This window comes from Fukomys damarensis, unplaced genomic scaffold (genome assembly GCF_012274545.1).
Source record: "Fukomys damarensis isolate Sample0158 unplaced genomic scaffold, DMR_v1.0_HiC HiC_scaffold_36, whole genome shotgun sequence".
Lineage (NCBI taxonomy): Eukaryota > Metazoa > Chordata > Mammalia > Rodentia > Bathyergidae > Fukomys > Fukomys damarensis.
Genome location: NW_022900948.1, coordinates 4,795,408 through 4,814,422, shown reverse-complemented (window position 1 = coordinate 4,814,422; position 19,015 = coordinate 4,795,408).

Below are 19,015 nucleotides of genomic sequence, written 5' to 3'. Positions count from 1 at the left end.
GTCATCATTATACAACATGTTAATTTTGTACTCACCTCACATGTAATTTGTTGGCCATTTTGTTATTCCTGGAAGGTGCTGCCTTATTCTAACTGCTATTATTTTATCTAGACACAGTGTCTTTCATTAGAATTACACACTTAACATTCATACTTGTGTAGGTTGAAGGATACTTGTATCCAAATGATCTTGGATACCAGTTAAAATAGAGTTCTAGAACATAATAATTATATCAGAAAATTTTAGTACAAGTTTGTATATCTGCCAAATAAAACTGTTTGTATATAACCATCCAGGCCCATGACATCCTATAAATTATCATTTGTCACTTCACTGAGTCATAGATTAGAATCATTGGCACTGGATTTAGGGACTGTGTCCTTACTGATGGAGGAAGGAGGGAATTGTGGCTACTCTGTGTCTTAGTGTAGTATCATCTCTCTACAATAACTCCAGAATCCTTACTGATGGAGGAAGGAGGGAATTGTGGCTACTCTGTGTCTTAGTGTAGTATCATCTCTCTACAATTTAACTCCAGAAAGTCTTGTACTGCATTTTATAGGTAAATTATATGTTTTTGTAATGCTTGGGATGTTTTCAGAAATCTCAAGACCTTCAAGATTCTGCTATTTTCCCATTATGAAATTAAAATGCCTTTAAAAATCATGTATTGGATAAATTATTATGTTTTCTTGGTTTTCTCCATAACAAACTGCATGATCTCCATCAAATGTGTACCCCATACAATGCAAGGTTATCTGCGAGTACATATAGGTAACACATAAATTACAGAATCACGGAGTATGATTTAATCTATAATGAATTATTGCCTCACATGCAAGCCAGTGACTCCTTTCCATTTTGTTAATGTCATTTCATCGTTTTCATTCAATTCATTGTCCATTTCGAGGCCTCATCATTTTGTTATTCTTGCAACTTCTTATCCCTTCAACTCAAAAAGTTTATATTCTAAATCATTATATTTTTACGTAGTACTATGTACTTTTTGATTTTATCTCATCATGTTACTTTTTTTGCTTCTTATGTCTGTTTCCTTCTCCTTTCATATGATTGCTGTTTTATCCTTGGCTCTGTTAAAGTTCTAATTTAGTATGTATTGAGATTCAAAAACTTCTATTTCTTCATGCAGATCATTATCAAATGATTAAAAATAGAATAGATTAATATTTACTCTCATCACTTTTCTGGTCACTTAATATTTAGCAAGTATTTGACACTGTGGACTGCAAATCTCTTAAAATACACATGCACTATAGGATAGTCTTTTTTATCAACAAGGCAAAAATATGTTGATTTTTCAAGGAAGAACAAATTTGGGTCCAGAATATTTCATGCAGCTGTTAAATTAATATATATGTAAGGAAACAAATTTAAGTTGCTCAAATCTACCAATGCAGGAAACGTATGGTTCTTTTGTTAATACAATCATTTAATTAGATTTTTCTTTTTTCAATTTTTATTTTTATTAGTATATGTCTGCAATATATGACAGTTGCCTTGATTGTGGGAGTTGGTACAGGTACATAACACATCTTGATACTTTTTTCCTCTCCTCCCCCTCCCATCTCTCCTCCTCTCTCAATCTCCCATTTGAAAATATCTGCCTGCTACATCCTTTCATCTATATTTTCTTTTGCTCTCTATTTATAGTTTGGATTTTCCATAGAAGAGAAACTATAAAATATCTATGCTTGTGTGATTGATTTCACTTACCATTGTGGTCTCAAGGTGCATCCATTTTCCTACAAACGATTCCAGTTTATCCTTCAAGGCAGAGTAGTACTCCATTGCGCATAGACACAGTTTCTTTAACCATCCATCTGTTGACAGACATATAGGCCATTTCCAAGATTTAGCTATTATGAATTGTGTTGCTGTTAATTTAGGTTTGCGTGTTTTACTGTAGCTACATTTTTAAAAACCTATTTTGTATGTGTGTGTTACCTTTATAGATTTCCCCAAACAATACTAATTGCTACCGTGATTCTTGCATCCTTAAGAAAAGTCTTATCAGCAAATAATAGCCCTTGGAAAATAAACATCATCGTATATAATAAGGTGATCTATGCTCAAATGAGAAAAATTACTTGACTAGCTTCAAAGTTGGTAGTGCTTTAACGTCATTACCCTGACATTAGAGTTATAAGCTTGCTTTTGTTTATCCTACATAGGTGTTAAGTCACAAAGAGAAGTGGTTTCTTTGGCAGTAAGTAAATCAAATACAGCACATAAATCCTTATGTGTAATGAGTAATGGAATTTTTTTTATTTTATCCTATTTATTATTAGCTGATAAGTGTAGAAAGATCTTAACTGCCAAGTAAACTCAAGTTAACAAATACAGATCCTCTACTAAGTACAGAAGTATATTCTGCATCATGGATATTGACAAGTATTATTCATATTAAAGGTCATTCAGAATCATAAAGTTTTCTTCACCAGTGTAGCATCCCATTAAAATTTCCACGTGATAAAATATAAAATGGTTCCACCTTTTTTCTATACTTAGAATTCAGTGAACATTTCAGTATTGTATCCATATTTCTTGTAAGAGCACCTGGATACTAGATGGTAACTAATGAGTTGAAAAAACTTACCCTGTCCACTATTGTATTGGCCACATGAGTGCCAGCCCACATTCAATATGGGAGGGTCTGTACAAGTGTGTGAATAGAGTGAATGGAGACTTTTGGTGACACTTTGCAGACAGGCTGCAGCAAACTGAATCACAATACGATCGTATTTTCCACACCTAGAAGAAAGACACAATGAGAACCAAGACCTGTCATGTAAAGGTGCAGAATCCCAGTAATGAAAGTAACTGGACTGTATACGTAGATTGTACCAATAAACTCAATAAAAAGAAAAAAATTATGACTAGTTGAAAGAAAAAAGAGAAGTGCAATGCGCTTGTCTCAAGACTTTCCTACTAATGTTTACTGTCTCTTAGTTAAGTATCCTTTAGTGAAACCAGGACTTTATTTTTATTATCATCCCCATCTTGAGCTATCACATTGCTTTACTGAAGTACAGCAAAGGCCTCTTAAATTTTCTCTTAGCAACAATTTTCCATCTTCTTCAGTCCATTCTTCAGGAATCATCAGAGTTCATTTTAAAATATATATAATCTTTGCATCTCGGTACCTGTTGGTACTTTTACTGTGGCTAAAACAGTATATGCTCAAAAATATTTGTTTTCCGAATAATATTTTAGAGAGTTTAACATATTATCTGGTGTTCAGTTGATATTTTAAAAACTGAATTCATTTTTCTTTTGTATATTTCCTTTGCACCTACACTCTGTGGAAAAAATGTAAATTATATCCAAATTGGCAATATTATAATAAATCCTATTATCTTCATTATAAGCACACAGTTTTAGACTCTACTTTGTGATTCTTGGGCTAGGATCCAGCAAACTACATTTCTCAGACTTCTTTGCCAAATTGCTTCTGTTGGATTCAGTCAATTAGCGACAGTAGAGGAAGATCAGAGGACAGGCAGGGAGACGTCTCCTTCTCATCCCCTCATCCTCCTGTTTAGTGATCCTGCAGCACTACTTCAATAGAAGTGAACAGCTTCAAGCTCTTTCAAGAGCAACACTAGCACAGGATGCTTCAATAGACGTAGTAGGAGCAAGCAGGTGGTATTATTATATCTGTCTTAATAATAAACTAGCCTTAGGAGTGCGTAAACTAATTCTAAATGAGTTACAGTTCCTAAACCATCTTGAACAGAGAAGGGCCCATGGCATGCAGAAAGAAGGACAATAGGAATTTAACCAGTTTAGTAATAATTTTAGGCTTGGAATGAAAGAATATATCCTAATTTTGTATTTCACACTCCATAACTTAGCTCAGCTCCCTGGCCTGCTCTTGTATAAGCTGTAAGAGACGTGAGCTAAACGACAGTCAAAGTGCGGTGCTGGAGAAGTCACAAATGGCTTATCTTTGGCCAAGTGGAGTCTTCCACACAATAAGAATATCTTGGTTTTGAAGCTAAGCTGGACGATTAGATAGTATATTTACTGACAAATGAGCTTCCACTTTTAAAGGCCTGAATATGATGAATGACAAATTTAGCTAACTGCAACGATTTGTTAGTGATTTAAAAGAAAGCTGTTTCTATTGCTTTATCCCTTAAGTCACAAGACATCAGCTTTCTGTATAAGGAGGTACAGAACGTGGACAGTCTGCAGTCTAGAGCGTTGAAGTTTCACCAAAAGCCAGCCCCCATAGTGTAACACTGTAACACTCTTCTGCCCCTCACTTCTTTAACAGTGCTGAAACTTAGTAACAGGACTAAAATACTGGGGCTTGTCCAAGATCATTCAGTGAGGGTAGCTCATATTATAACATCTCTATTATTCTTTGAGTTAACTTGGTGCAATTAAGAACGTCAAAAAAGCTCTAAGTATTTGAGAAACTGTGTATAGGTTATGACTTTTGCACAGAATATCTTTGAGTCAGTGATTGAAGGAGATATAATGAAGACACAGCTAAAGATCATATCCGAAGCAGCATTGTGTGCCAAGTTAAGTATTGTGAATTTTATCCTAATACTATTTATAAAATGGCCATATTTTCCAATTTGATTAGAACAGTTTCAATTCATGCCTTTGGCCTAGAATAATTTTTAACTTCACTGCCTTTCACTGTAAAAAAAAAAGTGTTGTGGTTTTGAAGATTCTGGGGATTTGGTGATTGTAGCAAGATAGATTTTGAGTGACCCAAATATGCGAGTTTATACCGAACAGCAACAATGTAATAAGCCCAACAATACATGGACAAAATTTGTATTACAATTAAATGAGAAAATATCCCTGTGAACCACTGATTACAAGAAGTTGAGTATGAGATTTAGCAGCTATTCAACTCTTGTGCTATGATTTGATCAATAGGTCCCCTCCCCGCAGATCAGCAGGTATTTAATGGAAATCCTATTTGGTGAATTTGAAGGCAAACTTTTAAGAAATCCTAATTAATTGAACTCATTTAGGATTAATATTGCCTAATCTCATAATGGGTGAAATTTGAAAGGGCTGAAACATGCTGGACTCTATGATTCCCAAAACCTAGCCTGCCAGGGTTCTGTTATTACCCTGAGGATAAGGTGCTGTTCTGGCATCAAAACTGTGTGTGATAGAAACCATACAGTTGGAGGAAAGGGCAGGCAAAGCTTAGGCAGGATGACAAACCTAGGACATTTTAGAAAATGACACATTTATTTTTTAATGCTACATAAAAATAACAGGAAACAGAGCTCTGTGAAACTGTAAAAGGTACCCTTAATTAATCACCATTTAAAAGTTCAGGAAATATATTGAACTATCACAAAGCATTGAGGTACAAATTCATATGAAGTCATTATAAGAAAAATTTAAACTAAGAATGAAACAGCTTTCTTTCATGAAAGCACACCAGAAAGTCAAGGTCACAAAACAGGTCCAACTTATGGCCTGCCATTTATTACATTAAATAAAAGGTATTAATAAATGACAAAAGAAGTGGAAGACTCAAAATAGAATTTATAAATAGAGCTCATCTATAACTAATTAGGAATAAAATGAAAATCACTTCCTAAATTAACACTGGACTGAAGAAACAAGGACAACAGAACAGAGTATCTTAAGAGAAACAGAATGTGGAAAGGAGGTTATTTTTAACAAATAAGGACAAATGATGAAGAGGTAACTTCTTATGCCCAAAATATATTAACAAGAACTGAACTTACATTCTTAGCATTAAAAATAGACTTAAATAGCATAAAATCTATGAAGAATCAGTTACAGACATTAGCAGACAAAAGAGGGCTGTGATTCCTGAGAAAATAAAAACAAACAAGGCACAATCATCCTGGATTTCTGAGGCGCTTATCAGACCCTGGTGCATGAAGGCATACTCCACTCAGAACGTAGCAGTTTCACTGACTAAGGAAACAGATTATTGTTTTTTGTTTGTTTGTATTTTTTTTTTTTTTTGAGACAGGGTCTCACTGTAGTTGAGACTGACCTGGAACTCACTATGTAGCCCAGGCTGGTCTCGAACTCACAGCGATCCTCCTGCCTCAGCCTCCCGAGTGCTGGGATTACAGGCGTGCAAGAAACAGATTATTATGGTTTATATCTAGATGTTTCCCCAAAGCCTCATATACTCCTAGGTAGGGTTTATGAAAGGTAATTGGATTATGGGGCTTTTAACTGACTTGTGAGGTTGTCGGATCCGGTCACAAGTGTTGAGAGTCACTGGAGGCACGACCTGCACGGTTTATCTCTCTCCCCACCTCGTCACTCTGCTCTCCACTTCCCATCTGCCTTAGCTTGAGCAGCTCTTCTCTGCGATGTTCCTCTGTCGAGTCACCCTTCCTTGGAGTCAGTGACTCTGGACTGAAACCTCTGTAAGCTGTGAGCCAATATAGACCTCTCCTGCTTTAAATTGTGGTGATCTAAGGGAACTGGTCTCAAAATAATAAACATGAGCTATGACTAATTTACCTGCCTCTCAAAACAAAGTCAAACATATTTTAAAAGCAGAAAGCAGAATTTATGCACTCAGTGTAGTTTTGCAAGGCTCACACTCAATCAGTGAACAGTAACTAATTTAAAGAGTTTTGCCAAAAAGTGGGAGAATATTATTACCCCTCCTGGGAAAAATCTGTCATATCTCTAAATGACAGAGAAGATGGGATGTCAGAAAATGATCTTAAAACAACTGTCACAAGCCTAAGCAGTTTGCTAAAGTTTAAAGTAAATATAAATATTTGAAAAATCAAATGGGGAAGACAATACCAAAGAAAATGGAGCCACTAGAGATAAAAGTATAATATTTAGAATAAATATTACTGCATAAAATGAAAATAGAGTAATGGAAACAATCAAAAAAGAGGTACACTGAAAAAAACTTTAAAAATAATGAACACAATGTCAATGGATAATGGGGTAATTATCAGATAATCCAAAATGCATGTAATTTGAATTCTAGAAAGAGAAGGTCTGTGGGCTCTTTTATCTTTACTAATTAGTTCTACCAAACAGAAAAAATAATAGCAATTCTACATAAACTTCTAGAAAGTAGAAAGAGGGAAAAAACTGCACTATACTGACATTAAATAAGACTATTATCTTACTAAATAATAATCTCACTGACACTACCAAAGATTATTATCACATAAGCATAGTAGTAAGAATCCTGAATGAAATATTGACAAATTGCAGCAATATATAAAGGAAACACTGCATCATGATCAGTGAAATTTATCTCTGTAAAGAAAGGTTAGGTTTATTTTATACAATAAATCATTACATGTTACTACATTAAAGACGAAAGCACATGATCAGCTCAATAAATACAGGAAAATATTTGAAAAGTTCAATATCCATTTATGAGAAAAGCTTTCTTCAAACTAAGAATAATAGAGAACTTCAATCTATAAAAATGCATCTATAGAAAATCAACAAATAATATTAATGTTAAAAAATGAATGTTATCCTCCAAGATTATAAAAAATAAGTACATATACTCTTAATGTTTCTACTAAACATTGCATTGAATATTGTAGCCCACAAAAAACAGTGAGAGGAGAAATAATATAGCTTTGAAAGAAAGCAATTTTTTAAAATTTTCAAGTGACATAATATGTGCAAAACTGGTAAGAAATTTTCAAGAAGCTATAAGAATTTAAAAAATAGTTTACTGAGATAGTAAAGTAAAAGGTCAAGGAGGAACATTAAATTGTATTTATTTATATTAATAATCATCAGAAATTAAAATTTTAGATACCAATTAAAATATTAAAGTCAGAATTAATTAGGAATAAAGTTTTCCAAATTTTTATCAGATGTTAAAATTATCAAATTTAGGGCTGGGGATTTAGCTTAGCGGTTCGACAACCTGCCTTGCAAGCGCAAGGACCTGAGTTCAATCCCCTGTACAAAAAAAAAAAAAAAAAAAAAAAAAAAAATCAGATTTTCTTGTGAGATACTAAAGAGGAAATTGAGTTGCAGTATATACATTAGCCCAGTCAAATATAGTGGTGTATCATTTAGCAATGGGGATCCATTCTGAAACTAGTCATCTCAGGTGGTCTTATTGTGCAAATGTCATAGAGGGTACCTGAACACACCCAGATGGTGCAGCCTAGCCCACACCTAGCTACCTGGAGTGTGTGTGTGTGTGTGTGTGTGTGTGTGTGTGTGTGTGTGTATACACTCTGTTGCTTATAGGCCCATAATAAGCAAAACAACCCAGGATTTAATCATGTAATACAAAATTTGCTTCCAAGAGGTGGCAAACATGAGATGTAGGTGGCTGTTGTGGTATAACTCAGCATACCGTTTTACATAAACTTTAACCAAAAATGGAAATAAAGTGTTTGCAAATGGGGAGGGGAGGAGGGGTGAAGGGAGGGCAGGGACAAGGGGAGAAAATGAGAACCAAGACCCATCATGTAAAGGTATAGGATCCCAATGATGAATGTAACTGTACTGTATCCCTAAAACGTACCAATAAACTCAATTTAAAAAAATAAAGTAAAATACTGAAGAGAGCACAGCATAGTACATTCATGAACCAGGAACAGAATCATTCATTATCAGGTATTATGAACTGCACATAATTACACACGTAAGAAATTTATGTGACTGGAAGCACAAAAGGTTTGTTTGCACCACCATCACACAAACATGAGTTCGACATCGTACTATGCCCGGTGACTACTACAGTGTCATTAGATGACAAGAATTGTTCAGCATTACCATCATTTTGTGGGGCCAGAACTGTAAGGTGTTTGATAGTTGACTGAAACATCATTGTGTATCATATAACTGTAACTTAATTTGGTAAAAGCCCAGGAAAGACTTCAGTGGATCATTATTAGGGACGGAATACAAAACTTTCAGGGACTGAAGCATGAATTGCCCTGGGCTACAGCATTTAATTCATGAGTTTAAAGCCAAAGTGTTGACTTTGTGATTAAAGCTTTCTACCCCAAGTACCACTTAAATAATACTAGAAAATATAGGATAGGTAGTAACAAATAATGTGTCAAAAAGCGGATGCATTTTAGAGTATATTTGCCCAATATTACATGGATTTTTCTTTACAAATTAACCTTCAAGAATAAATGAATGTGAACATTAGACCTTGGTGAGTCATTCAACCCAAGTAGATCAAAGAAAATGTCTTTGCATCTATATACACAACTTGATTATTAGATCAACTATTTGTTATTTATAATAGTTTATATCACAATTTATCACAAATATTTTGAAAAACTCAAGTATAACTAAATAGGCAAACATCTTAATCAGCTGCAGTGTGAAATGTGTGTAGTGCTGGGATAGACATAGCTCCTTACCTGCAGTGATGATCAAGATCAGCTATTTTACATTTTAGAGAAACAAGAATTGCAAATGTCGTTCACCAAACATTGTGAAATTCCCCACCCTGGCACGTTTCAGTAAGGGACCCAGAAGACACTTGGTGAAATTAATTCAAAAAGGATAGCTATTCTTTCAATATTAATTAATGCTAATTATGATTAGCTAAATTACCATATATAGAGGCAAAACCTTTAACTACCAATTATGGGTGACCATGCTCTTGTGTTTAAATTCATTCACAATTCTTTTGTATATTGTTTTTGTACATTTAGTGTTGTCCCTTAAATATACTTAACTATTCATTTTATGATTATATTATTAATATGTAACACTGAACCGAGGTACAAAAATATAATTTGCTAAATCTCACAATCTCAGGTGGTCTGATATAATCTTAAGATCATTTACTGATATTTGTACACCCTATATTACTTAGAGTAGTTTCTTGTTAGTTGATGATCATGACCCAGAAATTATGTTGGGTGAGCTGACTCATGAAGGATTAAAAAATATTTTCTGGAATGACTGAGTAGGCAAAGACTTCCAGGCAGAAGTAATCAGAGCGCAAGCAGGTAAAAACTGTCAACTGCTTTATTCCAGTAATGTAGATACTAACTCTTTACAATTTTATTACATATTGGTAAAGAAATAATGCACAAGAGGGCAGCTCCTTGTCTCTTACCAAGGCCCCCTCAACTCCATGTTTCGGCCATAGGACGTTGTGTTCAAATGATGTAACTCTTTGTACTGTAGGATGTTTACACCTAAGGTTTCAAAAATATTCTGTTAACTCTGCCTGTCTGCCTCAATGAGCATGCTCGCCCTGTAGGTCGGTCCACCTCCTACCCTGAAGGTCTCTATATAAGGCTGCTTACAATGGTATTAAGAGCTCAGGCTTCAAGTATGGACTCCTCTGAGTGCACCATGGTAATGAAGAATTCCTCCTTTTCTTTGAGTGTTGCTTAACTTCTTCTCTGCCAGAAACCTTCAGATAGCCATAACACAGGTGTAACACAGAGCTGTAACTCTTGGCTGTAATGCTGAGCTGTAGCACTTTGCTGTAACAATATGGGAAAGGAAAATTTTTTGTATGAAAGTTTTGATATGAAATAGCAATATTATAGTAAATGTATAAAAATCTGGGTCCGCTGACTACTCAGAAAAGACACAGAGGAGAGTTTAAACCTCTTTCAGTTCAGTTTATAAACAGTATACTGAATTTAGACTATTTGGATTTCAATATGTTTGGGACAGGATCAGACATATGTTAAGATTTTAATGATCATAATGGTTGTGGTCTTTGATGGCTGATTAGCTGATGTGTCTTGGACATGGGGCCTAAAGCTGTTGAATTAATTTAATGGTTCTGTGAGACCTTCACCCTTACATTGTTTGATTCCAAAATCAACAGAGACTATAAAAGACTATATTGATTGGATTATTATAAATGCATAGTCTAGGGTTCATTTGGGTAATGAAAGAAATAAATGATAATCTAAATCATAGCAAACACATTGATTTTTGCACTATACCAAACTGAGTCTGGATGATTACTGTGGGTAGAAAGCCAAAACTAATAGCTGTTGATCAAATTGTCTGCTTTTACTATCAGGACTAATTAGCATGCTGATCAATATTAATGCTGTCTTTAAAATTCCAAGCAACTTTCTTCTTGTTTTTAGAGCTAATTAGTGGTAATATGTTTGGAACAGTTATTAATTATTTGTGCTCAATATATTTCTTTTCATTGTCAGAACCACTGTAAAATAAAAAAAATCATTGCTTGAGCAGAGAAAAAAAATAAAAAAAATTCCTGGTAAACAAGGTCCAAATAAAGGTCAAAATCATATTATGTTAAATTGCATTGGGAGTAATTTGGAAATATTAATAACTGATTCACAAGAAATATGCCTATATATCCTCTAGACTATCATGCAGGAATTTACTCGTTACTGGATGGTGTAGTGTTTGGTGTTTCCAGTCTCTTTTTATCCCATCTGAAGAATCAATGAACAGGTAAACACAACTTCTTTTAAAGTAAGAGAATAAGAGGAAAAGGTGAAGAAAAAATGAGCAAGAGAAGTACATCCTGCAACTAGGACAGGGCACTGTGGAAAGAGAAAGACAGCAGAACAAGAAGATCACAGTGGCAATCAAATTAGTGGTCACCATCTTTTCTACTCTCACAAATTCAGTCTTTAGCAAGTTGCTCTGCCCAGGGATCCTGGCAGAGACTGGCAGGTCACATCCTGTGTTCAGCACGCCCCCGTCCAGATTAGGTTACATTTTGTTTGGTTCCAGCTCTTCCTAACGGGTTACATCCTATTTTCTGGCCTACCATGCCCTAATCTCCTGCCTCCCAACAATTACATGTACCATCCTAACCACAGGTCAATATGAAATATCTTATTGTGCACATAATAGAAAAAATATCTTAACACAAAATATTGGATTAAGATCACTAATTAATAATGTAATTAAGAATCAGCTAGCCAGGCATGGTGGCACATGCCTGTAATCCCAGCACTTGGGAGGCAGAGGCAGGTGGATCACTGTGAGTCTGAGACCAGCCTGTGCTACATAGTAAGTTCCAGGTCAGTCTCAACTACATAGTGAGATCTCAAAAAAACAAACAAACAATTAAAAAGAATTAGCTATTGAAACATGATTACTTCAAATCTTTTCAAACATTCTAAATAAGAAATATAATATCCCTAGGTGTTTTCATAGCAATTTTGAGAACTAGTGTCTTTTTTCCCCTTGGGAGTCAAACACGCACATCTATTGTTCATATTTGTGAAGGTAAATCATGTCTGAAGTGAAAGAAAAAAGTAACGGTGTTACAGGAGGCTATCATCAAGTCTTAAAACTGATTCATACGTATCCGCATGTGAATATTCTTGAGCAAACTCATTACTCATGACAGCACTCATGACACAACAGCAAAGAATGATTTTATCCCACTGAATTCTTTTTTTTTCTCTTTTCCATTAAGTCTATTGGGACATTTCAGGTACACAGTAGAGTTACTTTCATCATTAGGATCGTGTATCTTCACATGATGTATCTTAATTCTTATTTTTTCCCTATTTCAGTGCCCTCCCTCCTCTGCTTCACCCTTCCGTATTTACAAATATATTGTTTCCTTGTTTTTCATTTTCTCATATTTATTTCTTTTCTCTTCTTTCCTTTCCCCTACCCCTCCCACTTCCACTACTACTTTAGAGGTTTTCTTTCTATTTCACAATGTCAATTATATGTTTTAATCCTTATTTACACTGTTTATCACACCAGAGAAAATATCTGGTACTTGTAAATTTGTGTCCTACTTATTGCACTTAAGAGTATGGCTTCCATGTGTATACACTTAGCTATAAATGTTTAGTTTCTTGTTCTTTACAGCTGAGTAGTACTCCATTTTATATTTTAAAAAACCCACGTCTTCTTTATCCAGTCTCCAGTTGATGGACAATGTGGCTGTTTCCAAGTTTTAGCTATTACAAACTGTGTTGATGTAATGTGGATGCACATATATCACTGTGTTATGATTCTTTTAATTCTTTTGGGAAAATACCCAGCAGAGGGATATCTGGATCAAACCGGACTTCCAATCCTAGTTGTTTGAGGTATCTCCATATTGATTTCCACAGTGGTTGCACCAGTCTGCACTCCCACCAACAATGGAGAAGGGTTCCTATCTCCGCACAACCCCACCAGCATTGGTTATTGGTTGATTTCATGACAGCAGCCATTTTTTCTGGAGTGAGGTGAAATCTCAGCATTATTTTCATCTGCATCTCTCAAATGAACAGTGATGTTGAAAATTTTCTCATATGTTTCTTTTCTGATTTTATGTTTTTTTTCTGAGAATTGTCTGTTCATTTCAGATGCCCATTTTTGAATTGGGTCTTTATATTTGGGGGGGTCTCATTTTTTGAGTTCTTTATATATTCTTGATAGTAGACCTTTGTCTGAGAAACAGCTGATAACATTTTTTTTCCCACATTGTAGGTTATCTCTTTGCTCTGTTGGTAGTTTCTCTTGCAGTACAGAAGCTTTTTAATAACATTAGATCCATTTGTTGATTCTTTGTGCTAATTTCCATGCTACTGAGGATTTGTTCATAAAGACTTTTTCTATGCCAATGACTTTGAGAGTTCTACCTAACTTACATTCCAGCAAGTTTAGTGTTTCTGTTTTAATATTTAGATCTTTAATCCACTGGGATTTTAGTTTAGTTCATGGTGCAAGACAGGGTTCTATTTTTCATCTTTTGCAGGTGGAAATCCAGTTTTTCCAACACCATTTATTAAAGAGGCTATCTTTCCTCCAGTGAGGATGGTTGGCTCTTTTGTCAAAGGTGAGGTAGTTGAGTATGTCAGGAGATGTTTCTATATCTTCTAATCTATTCCACTGATCCTCAGGTCTGTTTCTTTGCCAGTACCATGCTGTTCTTAACCACATTGGCTTTGTAGTATAGTTTCTACTGGAAATTGTGGTATTCCCTGTCATGTCTCTGTTGCCTAGAATGGCTTTTGCTAGTCCAGGTCTCCTCTTGTTCCAAATGAATTTTTGGATTGTTTTCTCCAATTCTGTGAAATATAGTATTGAGATTTCAATCAGTATTACATTGAATCTGTACAGCAGTTTTGGAATTATGGCCATTTTCACTATATTGGTTCTTCCTATCCAGGAAGATGGGATGAATTTCCATTTTCTTATATCCTCTTCAATGTCTTTTTTCAAAGTGTTGTAGTTCTCAATGTAGAGGTCTTTTGCTTTCTTCATTAGATTCATTCCTAGATATTTCATTTTTGTACACTTTTGTGAAAGGGTTTGTTTTCTAATTTCTCTCTCAGTGAGCCTGTTATTTGTGCACAAAAAGGCTATTGATTTTTTAGTGCTGATCTCGTTCGTGTCCAGCTATTCTACTGAATCTATCAATTAAGTCTAAAAGTCTTTTGGCTATGTTTTTTGGCGTCTTCTATGTAATGTATCATATCATCAGCAAATAATAACATTTTAACTTCTTCTTTTCATATTTTTATTCCTTTTATTTCTTCCTCTTGTCTAATTGCTGTGACTAATGTTTCCAAAACTATAATGAACAAGAGTGGTAATAGTGGGTGTCCTTGTTTTATTCCAGATTTGAGTGTGAAGGTTCTCAGCTTTTAACCATTTAGTATGATGTTGGCTATTGATTTTTCAGAGATAGCCTTTATCAAGTTGAGATAAAGACCACCTTTTCCAATTTTATCATGCATGGGTGTTGGGTTTTGTGAAATACTTTCTCTGCATCTATTGAGAAGTTTATATGGTTTTGTCCTGGACTCAATATAGTGTATTACATCTATTGACTTACATAGGTTGAACTATCCTCATGTCCCTGTGATAAATCTGAATTGGTTAGGGTATATGATCTTCTTGATGACCCTCTGTATTCTGCTTCCCTGTATCTTATTGAGGATTTTTTACACCTATGTTCATTACAAACATTGACCTGTAGTTCTCTATTATGGTTAAGTCTTTCCCTGGTTCTGGAATCAAAGTAACACATGCTTCCATGAATGAATTTGAAAGTATTGCTTCCCTTTCAATTTCATTGAAAAGTTTAAAGAGTAGTGGCAATAGTTCTTCTCTAAATATCTTGTAGAATTCAGCAATGAAGCCACAAGAACCAGGGCTTGTCTTTGTTGGTAAATTTTTAATTATGTTTTTGATTTCACTGATTGTAATTGGGGTGTTTAGAATTTTTTATCTCCTTCGCTTAACTTTGGTGATTCATACACATCTAGAAATCTTTTCATTTCTTCTGTTTTCCATTTTATAGGAGTACATGTTCTCAAAGTAGGTATTAATGGATTTCTGCTGGATCTGTTTTGACTTCACCTTTTTCATTCCTAATTGCATGGATTTGAGCCCTTTCTTTCTTTTTTTTTTTTTTTTTGACAAGATTGGCTCAGGGTTTATCAATTTTATTTAGTCTTTCAAAGACTCAACTCTGATTCATTCATTTGTTTTTTGTATCATTTGCTTAGTCTTCATTGCATTGATTTCTGCTCTTTATAATTTCCTCCCTTGTACAGCTTTGGGCTTGTCTTACTCTTCTTCTAGGAGATTAATTCAGCATTTGGTTGTTTATTTTAGCTCTCTGTTTTTTCCTAGTGTGGGCATTCCCCACTATGAATTTCCTTCATAGAAATGCTTTCATTGTGTCCCATAGATTTCTGTATGTTGTAGTAACAGTATCATTTATTTGTAAAAAAAAAAAACTAATTTCTTCTTTAGTTTCATGTGACCCATCAGTTGCTCAGGAGAGTGTTATTCAATTTCCATGTGTTTGTGAAGTTGTTGTGGTTTCTTATGTTATTAATCTGCAGTTCAATTATACTATGGTCTGATAATATAAACAGGATTACTTCAATTTCTTTTCATTTACTTAAACATGCCCTATGAGCTAGTATGTGGTCTATTTTGGAGCATACCCTATGTGTAGCCAAAAAGAATATATATTCCAATTTTGTGGGGTGGAACACTCAGTAGCTATCTATTAAGTCCATTTGTTCAAAATTTTGGTTGTATTCTAGTATTTTGTTGTTGAGTTTTTGTCTAGATGATCTGTCTATTTGTGACAGTGGCCTATTTAGTTCCCCCACTAAAATTGTATTAGTGCTTATTTGGTTTTTCATGTCCCTTAATATTTGTTTTGTGAAGTTGGAGGCATTAGTATTTGGAGGATATATAATCATCATTGTTATTTCTTACTTTTGGATTGTCCCCTTTACAAGGATTAGTGGCTTTCTTTGTCTCTCTTAAATAGTTTTGGTTTGAAATTTACTTTGTATGTGAATAAGATAGCTACCCCTGCTTTTTCCTGGGCTCTGGTCACATGGAGAACTGTTTTCCATCTTTTTACTTTCAGTGTATGAGTTTCTTTTTGAAGTAGGGCATTTCTTTTATACAGCATAATTGAATTTTGCTTCTTAATGCATTCTGCCAGTCTATTTCCTTTGATTGGTGAATTGTCCTATCAGTCGTATTATTTTTCTTTGCATCAAATTGGAGCTCTTGGATCAATTTCTTGTGATCCCTTACTATTTTTTCAGAAGTTTCTCTTTTCATGGTTACTGGCCACCGTCCTGCCTTCTACACCTGATATTCTGTCTTCAGATAGATCAGTTTGCTGTGCATACTTTCTATTGAAATTTTAATGTCTTCTATATGTTTGGATCCATTTAATGGATTCCATTTCTTTCCTATGTTGGGCATTCATGGCTTCCATCATGGTCCTGAACTCATGTATTTTTTAAAATATATTTTTCTGTTCTAGAGTCTCTAATCATGACTTTCATTCGGGTCATCATCTCCATAGTTAACTGGGAGATTATTTCTGTTTTGGATTTTTCTAGAGCCTCGTTCATTTGTTTTTTTACTTTCTGTGCTATCAGTTCAGTGTGTCTACATGGTTGACTATCAGATTTTTCCACATCATTTTCCCCAGAATTTGCCTTTGGTGAGCTGGAAGTCTGTGTTTGTGCCTTTCTATTTTCTCCAGACAGGCTGCTGAACCACTGAGCTGAATCCCTGGCCTCAATATTTTCTCATTTCTATTTTGGTTGTTGGTACTGCCTTTGGTTTAATTCCTGGGTTGGTACTTCAATATTGCTTAATGTAAGTGTCTTTATTGCTTATATTTAGAACTCTTATGGAATGATTGCTTCTCAGAGGTGTGGTCCAGATATTGCTGGTCTTTAGGTTTTGTGTCTAATGACTGAAGCAATCTCATTTTCATTATATGAGGAAGGACAACTGATTAGATCAATTACAACATCTTAGCCCAAGTGATAAAATCAGCTACATAATAGCTTCAAGCACAGCTTAGAAAATAACAATTTATGTTAGTTATTAATCTATCATCTTTAACCATGTGAATTAAATAAAATTGAGGAACAGCCCAAAATATGTTTATAGTGAATAAATTCTTCTATATAGCAACTTTAACCTTCAGGATGGGGTCTTAGAAGGAGTTAGGGAGGAACTGATAGAAGAATAGGGAAAGGTTATAAGAGATGCAGAGGACACAGGAAGATCATACACACTCTAGGAAACCATTGAACACATGAGGAAAAGACAGAGGGCAAGAACAAAGAAAAAAACAGAACAACCTAACAGCAATAGGGGAGCTAGAAACTGTACTCACTTTCCTTTGAAAATAGTGACAATTGAGAGAAGGAGAAAGAGAGAAGAAAAAGAACAGAAAGAAGAAATCCAGATTAGGTCAGAAACAGGAATAAAAAAAGGAGAACAATGTGTGAGAGTGTATGAGTCAGAGAAAGTGAGAGGGAGAGAGAGAGAGAGAATAAAAAGAAAAAAAGAAGAAAGAAATGAAAAAATGAAAAGTATAGAAAAAATATCAAAATCAAAAGTTAAGAGGAAAAATTTTTTGAAAAAAAATAAAATGAAGCGCCTCCTTCAGGGTATGTCTCTGCTCTCATAACAGGCAGCAATGTGCAGATCTAAGTCAATCAATCTCAGCTAGCCAGCAGTAGTTCCCTGAGATTCAGGTTGATTTCTGGCTGAAAGACCCAAGTTGAGCTCCCTTACATTCTGCAGGGTTAAATTCTGCAAGCTTGTACTGCAGGTTCCAGCTTCCCTTCCCCTGAAATTAGTCCAGGGTCTGATGAGAGGAGGTGATCCCTCCAACTTACCAACCATCATTGACTGGTGCACCTTTATTGCAGAGATTCTCTTCACTTTTCTAGTGGGCTTTAATTTTCATCAAGGAGCCTGAGAGAGGCCCTCTTTTTCACTTCTGCTCTATCTTCTGGAGCCCAGGACAATGGCCTTTATGATCCCCTTTGTCTCTGTAGTGTGGCTCCAGGTACTGGTGCAGCCAGGAGGCCAGGTGTGGCCATGGGTGGGGGTGCTGAGGTATTGCTGCAGGCTCCCATGTGGCTACATTCATTGCTGGGGGCCCCAGGGGTGGGGGTGGGCAGCATCTCAGTTCCGCACAGCTCATCCTCTTGTCACTCTCACTGAATTCTGATAATTTCTCTAGACATGTTTTCAGCACATAATGTTCAAAGTATAAATTTGAATATAATATACTGTTTTAACTCATATTTTGATTAACATTTTTGCTTCGATAAATTAATGGAATCACATTTCATTTGGTAATTTTTTTATCTTAATTTACCAAGTGACACTGTAGCAGATTTAAAGAGTTAGTGTTTCTCCTTTCTTCTAAAATGGAGTAAAAACCCCCACTTATTTAAAAATGTAATGTTTACATGTAAATGTAAATAGACATTCAAGGACTAAAAAGGGTGGGGATATAGCTCAGTGTTTGAAGACTTGTGAAACATAAAACCTTTTGGGTTTAACTCTTAGCTTTAGAAAACAAAAACAAAAACAGCAAACCAAAACAGAACAAAAACTAGAAGAGTTTCTCTAAAATAGACCAAGCAAGATTAAGATTGAATAAATAACTTAAATCTACCTATCCTACAAAGTGTTAATATCTCTAAGAGGTCATGGTACCTAAGGGATAATTCATGCACTTGCTGCAACAAAAATTTATTCTTCTAAAAGAACATAAGACTTTTTTACAAAGTAT